The 13,667-nt window shown below is 44.1% G+C and overlaps 1 protein-coding gene across 1 annotated transcript in view; it reads right to left on the bottom strand.

Moving 5' to 3' along the window:
* CCDC12 (coiled-coil domain containing 12) overlaps window positions 1–13,667 on the bottom strand; it is a 75,725-nt gene that overhangs the window by 61,676 nt on the left and 382 nt on the right. The gene's annotated exons all lie outside the window — the stretch shown is intronic.

Genomic DNA, 13,667 nt, shown 5'->3' on the forward strand with positions numbered 1-13,667 from the left:
CACAGAAAAAGTGCTAGTCATGTTTAGTTTGCAGTTAGCATCTATTTGTACCAGCCAAGTTCTGTTAAATATTCACCTCAACCAACAACAAAGCTGCTTTAAAAATTAAAAAGCAAAGAGCGTGAAAACACCTAGATAGCAAGAAATAGGAATGAAATGTGGTCACGTGCTGCCATACATAAGGAAGGAGACAGCCACCTTGGAGAGGTATGGACTTGTAGTCTAAACGTAGAACTAGGAGCCAGGGACTTCTGAGTTTGACATTCACTTGTTATGTGACCACAGGCAGGTGACAACCTCTCAGCTTCAGTTTGCTCATCAGTAGGAAATGAGGATGTGAACCAGCCTCTCCTTGGTTTTCCTGTGCTCTGCACCAGTGGTTCTCAACCAGGGGTATGCATACCTCTGGGGTTATGCAGAGGTCTTCCAGGGGGTACATCAACTCATCTAGATATTTACCTAGTTTACAACACTGTTACATAAAACAGCACTAGCAAAGTCAGCACAAGCTAAAATTTCATACAGTGACTTGTTTATACTGCTCTATATACTATACACTGAAATGTAAGTGCAATATTTATATTCCAATTGATTTATTTTATAATTACATTGTAAAAATGAGAAAATCAGCAATTTTTCAGTAACAGTGTGCTGTGACACTTTTGTATTTTTATGTCTGATTGTGTTAGCAAGTAGTTTTTAAGTGAGGTGAAACTTGGGGGTACGCAAGACAAACCAGACTCCTGAAAGGGGTGCAGTAGTCTGGAAAGGTTGAGAGCCACTGCTCTACACTGCATTTGTCTCTCAAAGGAAGTGATGGAAGACCCACTGTTCCTCGGTCTAGTTTGACTATGTCTTCCTAAGTGGAAAACACAACATACAAGCTAGATATGATTCAAAGACAAAGAAACAAGTACGTAAAAACAACCACTTCTGCCTGAAATTTTACCTACTTTTGTTAAAGTAACACCCCAGACTACTGTAAATTGACAGACCACTGGAAAATATCCCCATTTATTTACTTTGTGCATTTAGGAGCACCGTGTCCAGTCATTTTCACTGTTTCCCCTATATAGTCTTTTTCCCCATTTGTGTGGGTCTTTCATACAGCAATGGCAGAGAATAACATTTTAGAAAATGGAAGAAAAAAATTAAAAACCATAAAGACTGGCAGGGGAAACAGGACAAGTGTAGAACCTAAAACTGGTTTTAACTTTGTTTTAAACTGATCTTACAAGTTAACAGCACCCTTCAAAACAGATTACTACTTTTGTGCTCATCATTTGTGCTGCACTGCCCAAGCCTTGTATCTGTATATTCGTATGGAGAGTTTGATCTCTGCACTCAAAGCTTTTTCTCTCTATTCCAACCCTCCTGTCCTCCAAATCTTTTAGAAGGAACCAACAAGTAGTAAGCAGATGCAAATACTCAGTAATTCACCACACAGTGAGGCCTCACAATTTTCAACACTTGATTTTAATGCTCAAATTTTCTTGTTAAATAAACATCCTCCCGCTCTCATGTACTCTGAATTAACAATACAGTAGCAGCTTCCTCCCCTAGCAAGAGCAAGCCACAGACTATCACACCAGCAGTGGCCAATGAACATTTCCTCCCCCATTTCAAAATCTAAAGGTTACACACACAATTATTTCCACATTAGAGATTAAGAAGCAAACCCCAGGTGACAAAGCAGTGTTTAAGGCAACTGCACTGTTCGAAAATATATTGCTAACAACATTACTAAGTAACTGGTTGTGTGAAAAGGGCTCAGCTGGCAAGAAAGGCAAAACAGCTCAGTTGATTCTTTTATATGGATAATTCACAGACCCACAGCTTCATTACAGCACTAGCCGCGAGGAAAGAGCTAAAGAATACTTTGCTATGTATTGTAATTACAATCAAAATGCCTCCTGTCATAAAAATAAAGGGAAGGTTAACCACCTGTCTGTATACAGTGCTATAAAATCCCTCCTGGCCAGAGGCAAAACCTGTAAAGGATTAAGAAGCTAAGATAACCTCGCTGGCACCTGACCAAAATGACCAATGAGGAGACAAGATACTTTCATATGCGGGGGGGGGGGGAAGAGGAGGAGGAAGGAAGGGAGGAACAAAGGGTTCGTAGGTCTGTGTGATGCTTTTGCCGGGAACAGATCAGGAATGCAGTCTCAGAACTTCTGTTAGCAAGTAATCTAGCTAGAAATGCATTCGATTTCCATCTGTTTAATGGCTGGTAAAATAAGCTGTGCTGAATGGAATATATATTCCTGTTTTTGTGTCTTTTTGTAACTTAAGGTTTTGCCTAGAGGGATTCTCTATGTTTTGAATCTGATTATCCTGTAAGGTATTTACCATTCTGATTTTACAGAGGTGATTCTTTTACCTTTTGTTTAAATAAAATTCTTCTTTTAAGAACCTGATTGCTTTTTCATTGTTCTTAAGATCCAAGGGTTTGGGTCTGTGTTCACCTGTACCAATTGGTGAGGATTATTATGAAGCCTTTCCCAGGAAAGGGGGTGTAGGGCTTGGGGGGGGGATATTTTGGGGGAAGACGTCTCCAAGTGGGCTCTTTCCCTGTTCTTTGTTAACACGCTTGGTGGTGGCAGCATAGGGTTCAAGGACAAGGCAAAGTTTGTACCTTGGGGAAGTTTTAACCTAAGCTGGTAAAAATAAGCTTAGGGGGTCTTTCATGCAGGTCCCCACATCTGTACCCTAGAGTTCAGAGTGGGGAAGGAAACTTCATACCACCCTACAGTGAAACTAACTATTTGGGTCACACATTGACACATCTGTGGTATCCAACAGCAACTGAGAAAAACTAGGTTTTCCCCATTTTACATGCTCGGTTTTCAAAACAGTCTATGGTAGATGGATTCCAAAATCTCTGCTTAAAATACATTGAGGCATCAGCAATTCTAATGAATGCACGCTCCAGTGTACACGGTGTTTTCGTCTACTTACGGATGTACCCCAGTACACGCCCACAAAGTAGCCCTTTGAAGAATCCGTATCACATGACATTTTTCTGGTTTTGAAACCCTATACATTTCCTACAGAGAAAGCACTCAAATACTCCAGTGACCGGCAGAAGGTCAAAACCCTAAAGTAGACAGATGCAGATGTACAAATAAGGTCTTTTCTCAAGAGCCAATCTCTTAGACACCATCTTCGCGACCATGGATTTCACCTCCCTATACACCAACAAGTATTGCCTGCCTCAGATATGTACAAGATAATGGGCAACCCTCAGCTATACTCCCTAAAACACATCAAACTCATCCATTTCATCCTCACCACAACAATTTTACATTCAGCAAACATTTTGTCCAAACCATGACAATAGCGGTGGGTACTACAATGGCTCCCCAGTATGCCAACCTCTTCATGGGTCACCTTGAAGAAGAATTTCTGGATAAATGCACCACAAAACCCATGAAATACCTGAGATACATCAATTATATTTTCATGCTCTGGATAGATGACCTTAATTCCCTCATAGATTTCCACCCAACTTCAGAAACCATCACTCGTCCGTTAAACTCACTCTAGAACACTCCCACACTAGCATCAACTTCCTGGACACCACAATCAGCTTTAACAATGGAACCCTACAGACAAATATAAACAAGAAACACACAGACCACCACACCTATTTGGACAGATCCAATAACCACCCAAAACACATCAAGACATTTGTTATCTACAGCCAGGCACTCAGATACCACAAACTATGCTCGGAGTAAAAAGTCCAGGATATATACACCTTAACACACTTAAAACTGCCTTTACCAAACAAGGATACTTCACCAGAGAAGTAGACTGCATCACGAAAGAAGCCACCCAAACACCCTGAGAGAACCTGCTTCAATACAGAAATGAAACCACCTCCGAACGCACACCCCTAGATGTCACATACCACCCCACACTGGAATCTACACGGAGTATCATTAAATAACTGCAATCCATACTTAATGGGGACCACATCCTGAAAGAAATCTTTCCTGAACCCCCTCTTCCGGCCTTCAAACAATCCCCAACCTCTCCAAGCTCATTGTTAGAAGCAAGCTCCACACAGATCAGGACATACCAACTCAGAACAGCACCAGACTCTGCCAGAACAACAGATGCAAAACCTGTAGACATATCTCCACTGCTACGATGACCAACACCCCGCACAACACACCTTTCAATATCCATGGGGCCTACACATGCCTATTACAACATATGATGTACCTCACTCACCTTCTTCATTCACCACCTGAAGAGAGGCTTTCACGGGATTGGCTTTGCCATCAAAAATAAGATCACCAGTCAGCTTTTGGAGCTTCCTGTGGGGATCAAGGAGCATCTCATGACACTTCGGCTCAAGCTCAGCAACAACCAATATGCCACAGTCATCAGTGTATACGCCCCAACACTTGATGATGAGGAAGACAACAAGGAGCAGTTTTATAGTGCTCTCGATGCAGTCTTCACAGCCACACCTAAAGCAGACAAATTCATCCTCCTGGGAAATTTCAATGCCAGAATCAGATGGGACTCCCAACTCTGGAGCAGCACAATAGGCAAAGAAGGGGTGGGAAATGTAAGCCCCAATGGTATTCTCCTCTTCAGCAAATGTGTGGAGCATGACCTGCTCATCACAAATACCATCGTTAGGCAGAGTAACAAATTTAAGACCACCTAGAAACAGCCTCAGTCCAAACACCGGCACCTCCTTGACTATGTTATAGTCAGAGCCTGAGATTTGACTCCATATAAGATGAGCCATTAGAGGTACAGATCACTGTTGGACAGACCATCGATTGGTAAGATCACTCATGTACCTGCAGCTCGCTCCACCACACCACAAACACCCAAAGACTAAGCAAAAACAGTAGAACGTCAAAGCACTTCAAGACCAAGCTAGCTGCGAGACGTTCCAGCAACAGCTATCTGAGAAACTCTAACTTGCCTGATAACATCAGTGACATTCAAGAACTTAAAAAATACCATTCACAGTGCATGTGCTGAAGCTATAGAATATTCCACTTATCCGCACCATGACTGGTTTAACAAAAATAAACAAGGAAATCCTAGTATTAATTCAACAGAAAAGAACTGCATTCTGTAATTGGCAAAATGATTCCTCTAACCAACGATAACATGAGGCCTACCACTTGCTCAAAGTCCAAAGGAGGTTACGTGACATCAAAAATAAGTGGTGGCACGAGAAGGCCTCTGAGATCCAGGGTTTCGTAGATCAGGATGACATGAGAAGCTTCTTTCGAGCAACAAAAGCTACGTATGGGCCAAGCTCCAAAGGCCCAACCCCCTTAAGTTCCCAGGATGGCTCCACCCTCCTCAAGAACAATGCGGCCACTAAACAACGCTGGAAGGAGCGCTTTGAGACCCTACTAAACCGCGAATCCACAGTCTCTAAAGACACCATTCCACAAGGCTCTGCAATGGAACCCCTTGCTGATCCCCCCCATCTTCTGAGGAAGTCTGGGTGTGCTATCACCCAGACAAAAAAAAAACACAAGACATCAGGCCCAGACAGCTTCCCAGCTGAGGTTTTTAAAGCCAGTGAAACAATGCTCCAGCACAAACTTTGCCAACTCCTTGACAAAATCTTGACCTGTGAAGAAATTCCACCTGACTTTAAGAAGGCCAACATTGTTACAATATTTAAGAAAGGGGACAAATCTTTGTGCGGGAACTACCGAGGTATTGCCTTCCTCTCCATCACAGGGAAGACCCTTGCCCAGATCCTACTAAACCGTCTCCTCCCCCTTGCCGAGGAACTCCTCCCTGAATCACATTGTGGATTCAGGCCATCCCGAGGCACAACTGACATGATCTTCGTGGCACAACAGATTCAGGAGAAGTGCAGACAGCAACACCAGGAACTGTTCATAGCATTCATCGATCTAACCAAGGCCTTTGGCTATCAAACGTGATGCCCTATGGAAGGTGCTGTGCAGGTTTGGCTGGCCACAAATATTCATTTCCATCATCAGACTACTCCATGATGGGATGACTGCCACCATGCTGTGTAACGGCTCAGAGACCGAACCATTCATCATTCACACTGGTGTCAAGCATCATTGCTCCAACACTCTTCTCCACTTACCTTGCCGTGATCCTAACTCTCATCCATGACCATATTCCTGATGGAATCAGGATTGAATATCGTATGGATGGTCAACTCTTCAATCTTCGACGTCTCCAAACAAAATCTAAGATCACGAGAATTGGCATCACTGACTTCAGTATGAAGATGACAGCGTCATTCTCTCACACACACAGAGGCCAACATGCAAAGTACCCTAAACCTTTTTGCAGATGCCTATCACAGCCTGGGTCACTATCTCAACATCAGGAAAACCAAGGTATTCTATCAGCCCTCACCTGCACAAACTACTCTTCATACTCTACAAACCACCATCAGTGGAGAACCCCTGGAAAACGTGGACCATTTTCCTTACCTTGGCAGCCACCTCTCCCAAACAGTCAGCATTAATACAGAAATTGAATACAGGATCCGCTGTGCCAGCACATCCTTTGGAAGACTACTCAAACAAATCTTCAATGACAGGGGTCTGCAAACTGGCACCAAGATCTTGGTTTACAAGACAGTTGTTATCCACACCTTTCTCTAGGAGTGAGAGACCTGGGTAACCTATCGACAACATCTCAAGCGGCTGGAGTGGTTCCAGCAGCGCTACCTCAGGAGGATTCTCAGGATCAGCTGGGAAGACCGACGTAGTAACATCAGGGTTGTCTCTGCAGCCATCAGCAGCAGTATAGAAGCACAGGCCATGAAACACCAACTCCACTGAGCTGGACGCTTTGTACGTATGCCTGACGCTCGCCTCCCAAAGCAAGTACTCTTCTCTCAGTTAAATCAGGGAAGGAGGGCAGCAGAAGCATTTCAAAGACATACTGAAAGTACATCTTAAAAAGTGAGGCATCAGTGCAACAAACTGGGAGAACACGGTGGCGTCACACCATACACCAAGCCACAGCTCACTTTGAGGAGAACAGATGTGCTCATGAGACAGAGAACATAAGAACGGTCATACTGGGTCAGACCAAAGGTTCATCAAGCCCAGTATCCTGTCCTCTGACAGTGGCCAATGCCAGGTGCCCCAAAGGGAATGAACAGACAGGTTATCATCAAGTGATCCGTACCCTGTCACCCAATCCCGGCTAGGGACAAAGGAGGAAAGAAAGGACACAAAAGTCCAGCCAGCAACTCTGTCTCCTCCAAGATTACATCTGTCACTTCTGTGGGAAAATTTGCAGGGCACGAACTGGGCTCCTCAACCACTTAAAAAGCCACCAATGAACCCCCTTGGCAGACATCATCCTCGCATCAAGGGACAGCCAAAGATGAGACCTCACCCAGTGCACTAAATGCCCCAGTAACAACTATGTCAATGAAACTAGACAATCGCTACACCCTTGAATAAACTCTCACAGAAAAATGATAAAAGACAAAACCACCCAGTCACCTGTGGGTGAACACTTTTCAAAAAATGATCACTCTATAGCTGACCACTCAGTCCTTGTTCTCCAAGGAAACCAGCACAATGCCTTCAAAACACGAGCCTGGGAGCTTAAATTCTTAACTCAGTTAGATATTAAAAATCATGGACTAATAGAGAGAGACACTGGATTTCCATCTTATTACAACAATCTGTAACCCACTAGCGATCACCCCCCAAACTGCCTTTTTCCTCCCTCCCACCCTTCCTTTCCCCCTATGATTGGACGGGAGTTAACAGGCCACTTCACCTTGAATGGTCCCTTGAAATATGTGTTAACTACTTGCGCTAAACAATCTGTTCCACCTTGTATTTAGCTCTGACATATTCCATTTCCCAGGCCTCAAGAAGAGCTTTGTGTTTGTCTCTCTCATCAATAGAATTTGGTCCATTTAAAGATATTACTTCACCCACCTTGTCTCTCTAATATCCCAGGACCAAAATGGTTATAACATCACTACATAAAAACTCTTAAACATTTGCAACAGAAAAAGATAAAGCTAACAGTTTGTAATGTCAACTAGCTTAATGGAAAATTGTGGTAAACGGGAATAAGATTCTCTATGTACTAAGGGTGGAATTTTTAAGTGCTTACATGATGTAGATTTACAAGTCCCATTGACATTCAACACAGCTTGTGCTCTTAAGTCACTTAGGAAGTCCAACCCTAAATGTTTTGATGTTGATTCCATGCAAGTGTGCCCATTTAATACCAGTGGCCAATTTCTGATTTGGGGTTAATTGTAAAACAGTTTTCCCTGCTCCAAAGAGCCCTTTGGACCCAATCCTGCATTTCTTATGTAGGCAAAGCTCGCCAATAATTTCAATTAGGAACTGCAGTGCTGGGATCTAAGAGTCAACTGAGGCCTGTAGTACAAGTGGGTTTTCAATTTTCCACGAGGAATGATACAACTACCCTCCATCTTATTTTCATTTACTGTAAATGAATGATGTTGAGGTTATGCTTTACTGCCCCAATCCTGCAAACACTTACATGAGAGTAGTCCCATTGACAATGAGACTGCTGAAGTGCATGAAGTTAAGTATGTGTTTAAATGTTGGAAGGACCGGAGCCTAAGCAAGCTAGGAGTCATGAGAAGTCAGGTAATCACGTGCCTAAAAGCTTTAAATAAATCTAAGAGACCACATTCTCTAACTGTGTTCCAAAATTTATAATCAGATAGTGATGCTGCACTTGGTAGCTAAGTGATAGGCACTAAAAACAACCAGGCATGTAGTATTAAGCTTTAAAATGAGCCTAACTTAATTCTTTAGCAATAATAACTGTTAACAATGGGTGAAAAGCAGCATTCTGTTTAATTATTTGATTTTCAGCTATCTAATGGAAAAAAGATAGGTCATGTGAAAGCAGCAGACAATAAGTGGGCTGGACTACATGGTACGATAAGAAAAACGTTACTATGTTAATTAGAATTAACTAAGAAGATTCAAGCAAGCTGAGAACATTATGATGCACCTACAGTACAAATACAGCTGCTGCTTCTAGTACTTATTATGCGGTTTTACACTTTTGTATAAAACGCATGCAGTGTCAGATTCTTCCGCCCCACTGCTGTGCCGAATGACTAAGTGATAAACTGCCCCCCAAGCATTCTCTCTTATGCTCTCCATTTAGGAGAGGCTTGCTCTTATAGATATAATATGACGCACACTCAGTTACTTAGAACAACCACCCCCGTTTTTCCCCCAAAAGCTGGAAGCACTTCTCACTCTGTTTCAAAATTAAAATTCTTAAAAGTTAAAAAGACTGATCGACATCATCATGTGAGCGTTACCAAGGCTGGCATCAGAAAACCCGGTGCTGCTTTCCTCTTAATTGGACGTGGCACCAAAAACATCAGCTAAGTGCCAATTATATAACCAACCTCTATCAAGGATATTTAAATATCCTAAGCCTGCAGAAAAATGTGCAAGGCCATATTAAACATCAAGACACTGTCCGGCACGTTTCCTCTTCTACAAAGAAACAAAAAGAGGGGAAGTTTATTCTTCAGAAAGCATTGCTCCCATGTTGTCCCTTCATATGGATTTCTGTTGGATACTAGATAAAAGACTATTTGAACTTTTGTCAGTTTTACACCTTCCCCAGTTACTCGCAAATATATCAGCTTTTAGGAAAATGGTGTGGCACAATCAGGTGCTGGTCCATGACCGGGGCTCCCTTAGGTACCAGCATAACACAAATAATCATACAGGGTTAAAAGCACCTTCCATGCATGCTAGTCACTTAGCTTGAAGTGATCTTCCAACCCAGCTAGGGAAACCCCCTTTGCCTAGGAGCCCAAGGCAAGACGTATCTCAACAAATGTTATCCCTTTCTTTAAGAGGGAGTTTGTTTTGGAATATGAACAGGAGTACTTGTGGCACCTTAGAGACTAACAAATTTGAGCCTAAGCTTTCGTGGGCCACAGCCCACTTCATCGGATGCATAGAATGGAACATATAGTAAGAAGATAGATATATACACATATAGAGAACGTGAATATGTTTTCCAATTTTGCTATTTAAAGTGGCAAATAACAATAAGTGTTTCAAGCTCTGGCTGATGACTTTGATGGTCCTATGAGCTACTTCAGAAACATCCACCATTTACACTCAGTTGGTCAAGCCCCAATAATGAAGACAGTGATAAGTCATCATTTGGTTCACACCTATTATAAACATACTGCAGAAACTAAGTCAAGCACTGATACAACCCAACTTACAGGAATTCTTAAGGACACCAACACAGGCAAATTTAAGAGCACACCTTTATTTGATCTCTTGTTGAGGTGTAGCACTATGATTAAGTGGCATCCAACAGGAACTCAAAAAATTATCTGCCGCACATTGCATTTGTTTACCTAATTTTGAAAACTACCCAAATGAAGAAACAAAGTAAGCTACACATTACACTTACCCAGCATGAAGCAACGGTTTCCTACCCAGAAAGAGGTCAACACATTTATTTTGCATGTTCCTGAGCAGCACAACAATGGAGGCTTTCACTCTTTAGTTTGCTCGAGAAAAGGATTTACATCATGAAGTCTAAGCCAGCAACTGAATGAAAAAGTGGGCCACGTTCACGCCTGGTGTACAATATCAAAGGCACTACAGATGTGTAGTGTAATACAGGTTTTCCAAGAAAAGCCCAAATTCTTAACTGCATGGATTTCTTCTGAATTTCCAAAGACTCTAACCAGCCTGAAGTGACTTGATACCCCTGAGGAAACAGAGTGGAAGTCTCAGAATTAGCCTCTTTCTCACTAGGTGGACACTACAGGTGTAGCTGACAACTCCTAGAGCGGGGTGCCCAACCTGTGGCTTCGGAGCCACATGCGGTTCTTCAGAGGTTAATACGCGGCTCCTTACCGAGGCACTGATTCCGGGGCTGGAGCAATAGATGATTACTTGCCAATTTGCTGGGGGTTCTCACTGCTCAACCCCCTGCTCTGCCCCCACTCCACCCCCCCAAGGCCCTTGCCCCTTCCCCTAAGCCTTGCATGCCCTCGCTCCTCCCCTCTCTCCCCATAGCCTCCTGCGCAGGTGAAATAGCTGATTGTGGTGGGCGTGGGATGGAGTAGGCACTGATTGGAGGGGGCTGCCGGCAGGCAGAGGCACTGGGGAGCAGATGGGGGGCTGCTGACGTATTACTGTGGTTCTTTGGCAATGTACATTTCAAATTCTGGTTCCTTCTCAGGCTCAGGTTGGCCACCCCTGTCCAAGAGACGTGACAAGACTCCCATAGTGTAAGCAATGTCTCCCACTAACAAAGGAATGCCTGAGCCTCATCTGTCTTCCAAAAGCAAAGAGACAAAAGAACAGGGCAACACACGGTACCATGTACAGGAAGGGGATTTAATAGAGGGAAGGAAAATATATATCAACTTTTTTTGAAGTACCTAGAAAAAGTACAAAGGCTCTGTGCTACCTGGTTCCTTATCTTGTGTGCCAGTCCATACAGGACACAAACTAGAGTTGTATGTTCTGCAACCCCCATTAAAGACCAAGGATAATAAAAGAAGTGGAACTAATAGTTTTCAAGAAGCCGCAGCTAAACAAACTCTGTATGTGTCTTCAAAATGACTATAAAACTGTCCTGATGAGACTAACAATTGCAACCCTCCTTCCAACAATCTTCCAATTCCACCTTTGAGGGAGAAAAGAGAATGCCCTGACCAAAACTGACTTAAGTCATTTTGTAAGGTCACCCTGAATTTACCTGCCAAGCTACTTATACAAACCCCACCACCTTAGTACCTAAACTTCAATCCAGAGTGATTCAGCAAGCAGTGATTGCAAAGCCACTTTTAACTATCCCAGAAATAATTTCAGCCTAGAAAAACACCACATTATTATTATTATTAATACAGTAAAAAAGGTCTAGAAGGTGCAGTCATGGACCAGAAACTCATTGTGCTAGGTACTATACAAAGAGGCAATTCCTATTCCAAAGGGCATACAATCTAAGGTTCCACGTAGGTTGACTATATACTATTTTCTGTTGTGTTTTGCACTGCCCTGTAATGTTCCTGCTACTGATTTTAGGCTGATTTTTGTAGCTGAGATCCGTTATCCATTTGGTACAGATCACCTACTGTACAGCAATAAGTACACTTACAGCGCTGTACAGTCACATCACAATGAAACTCACAATGTGACAATATCATATCTCAGCATCATGCAGTAAGTGGTTTTTCCCTGAAGGACAAAATCCATGAGGTGGTAACTCGGTCTACTTTACACACAGAGTTCAGGCACTGTAATGAAGATCAAGCTATCTGAGTCATTCATTGCCTTCTCCCCAGTGATTGTTGAGTAACTTCTCACCTCTCCACAGGAGTCATGCCCATCTTTCCTCCTTCAAGGGACTCTTTCCCCGCTCACCCAACCCAACCCCTTCTTTCACTTACTGTCCTCATGCTAGGTGTTTCCACACAGCTGATCTGGGGCTGGTATTCTATCATTTATCATTGCAAATTTACCATCACAAAACACAAAGTTAGGAAACCAAGGTGACGGGCAATGAACACAGGACTGAGAGCCATGAAACTCCCAAGTCATAATCATGGGACTGACACGTGCATGGTCTGAGTAAATCACAGATCCCGTGTCTCAGTTTCCCCAGAAGTACCATGCAGGTAACACCCTTCTGATAGATTGTTTGGGGGATTAATTAAGATTTGTAAGCCTCTCCCCCCACCCCAATAAATCAGAAACTGCTATAAAAAATACAAAATATTTGAACATGACAGAATTAATCCCCAGTTTATACTTAACTCTGACCACCGATTCCCATCTGTGCACTTCATATTGGGGCTTATTTATTATTTTAACACCACCCCAAACTAAATGAGCTAAGTGCCATTCAATACAGACAGCAGACACGATCCCATGGATCTTACAAGCTAAAACAGACACAAGACAAACAAGGTGGATGACAAGACAACAGCCAAGAGCAGGAATGGAATTGTACATCAGCACATGGTTATTCAGCAAAGGCGAATATACAGCACCATGGAGCAAAGATAACAATGAATTAATAAGTAGCAGAGATGGGCTCTGGTTCTGCAATTGGACCCACACAGGGGATCCCAGCCCCTGCAGCCATCCCCCCCAATCCCCCTCCCCCACAGGGCCCCCCCCAGCACCTCCAGCCATCCCCCCCGCTCCCATCCCCCTCCCCCCACTCCTCCAGCCATCTCCCCCACTCCCATTCCCCTCCCCCACAGGTCCTCCCCAGCTCCCCCAGCCATCCCCCCGCTCCCATCCCCCTCCCCCACAGGGCCCCCCCAGCTCCTGCAGCCATCCCCCCCAATCCCCCTCCCCCACAGGGCCCCCCCAGCTCCCCCAGCCATCCCCCCGCTCCCATCCCCCTCCCCCACAGGCCCCCCCAGCTCCTGCAGCCATCCCCCCCACTCCCAATGCCCCTCCCCCACAGGCCCCCCCAGCTCCTGCAGCCATCCCCCCCCACTCCCAATGCCCCTCCCCCACAGGCCCCCCCAGCTCCTGCAGCCATCCCCCCCCACTCCCAATGCCCCTCCCCCACAGGCCCCCCCAGCTCCTGCAGCCATCCCCCCCACTCCCATTCCCCTCCCCCACAGGGCCCCCCAGCCATCCCCCCGCTCCCAATGC

Source organism: Lepidochelys olivacea (genome assembly GCF_965140295.1).
Source record: "Lepidochelys olivacea isolate rLepOli2 genome assembly, chromosome: 2".
Classification (NCBI taxonomy): domain Eukaryota; kingdom Metazoa; phylum Chordata; order Testudines; family Cheloniidae; genus Lepidochelys; species Lepidochelys olivacea.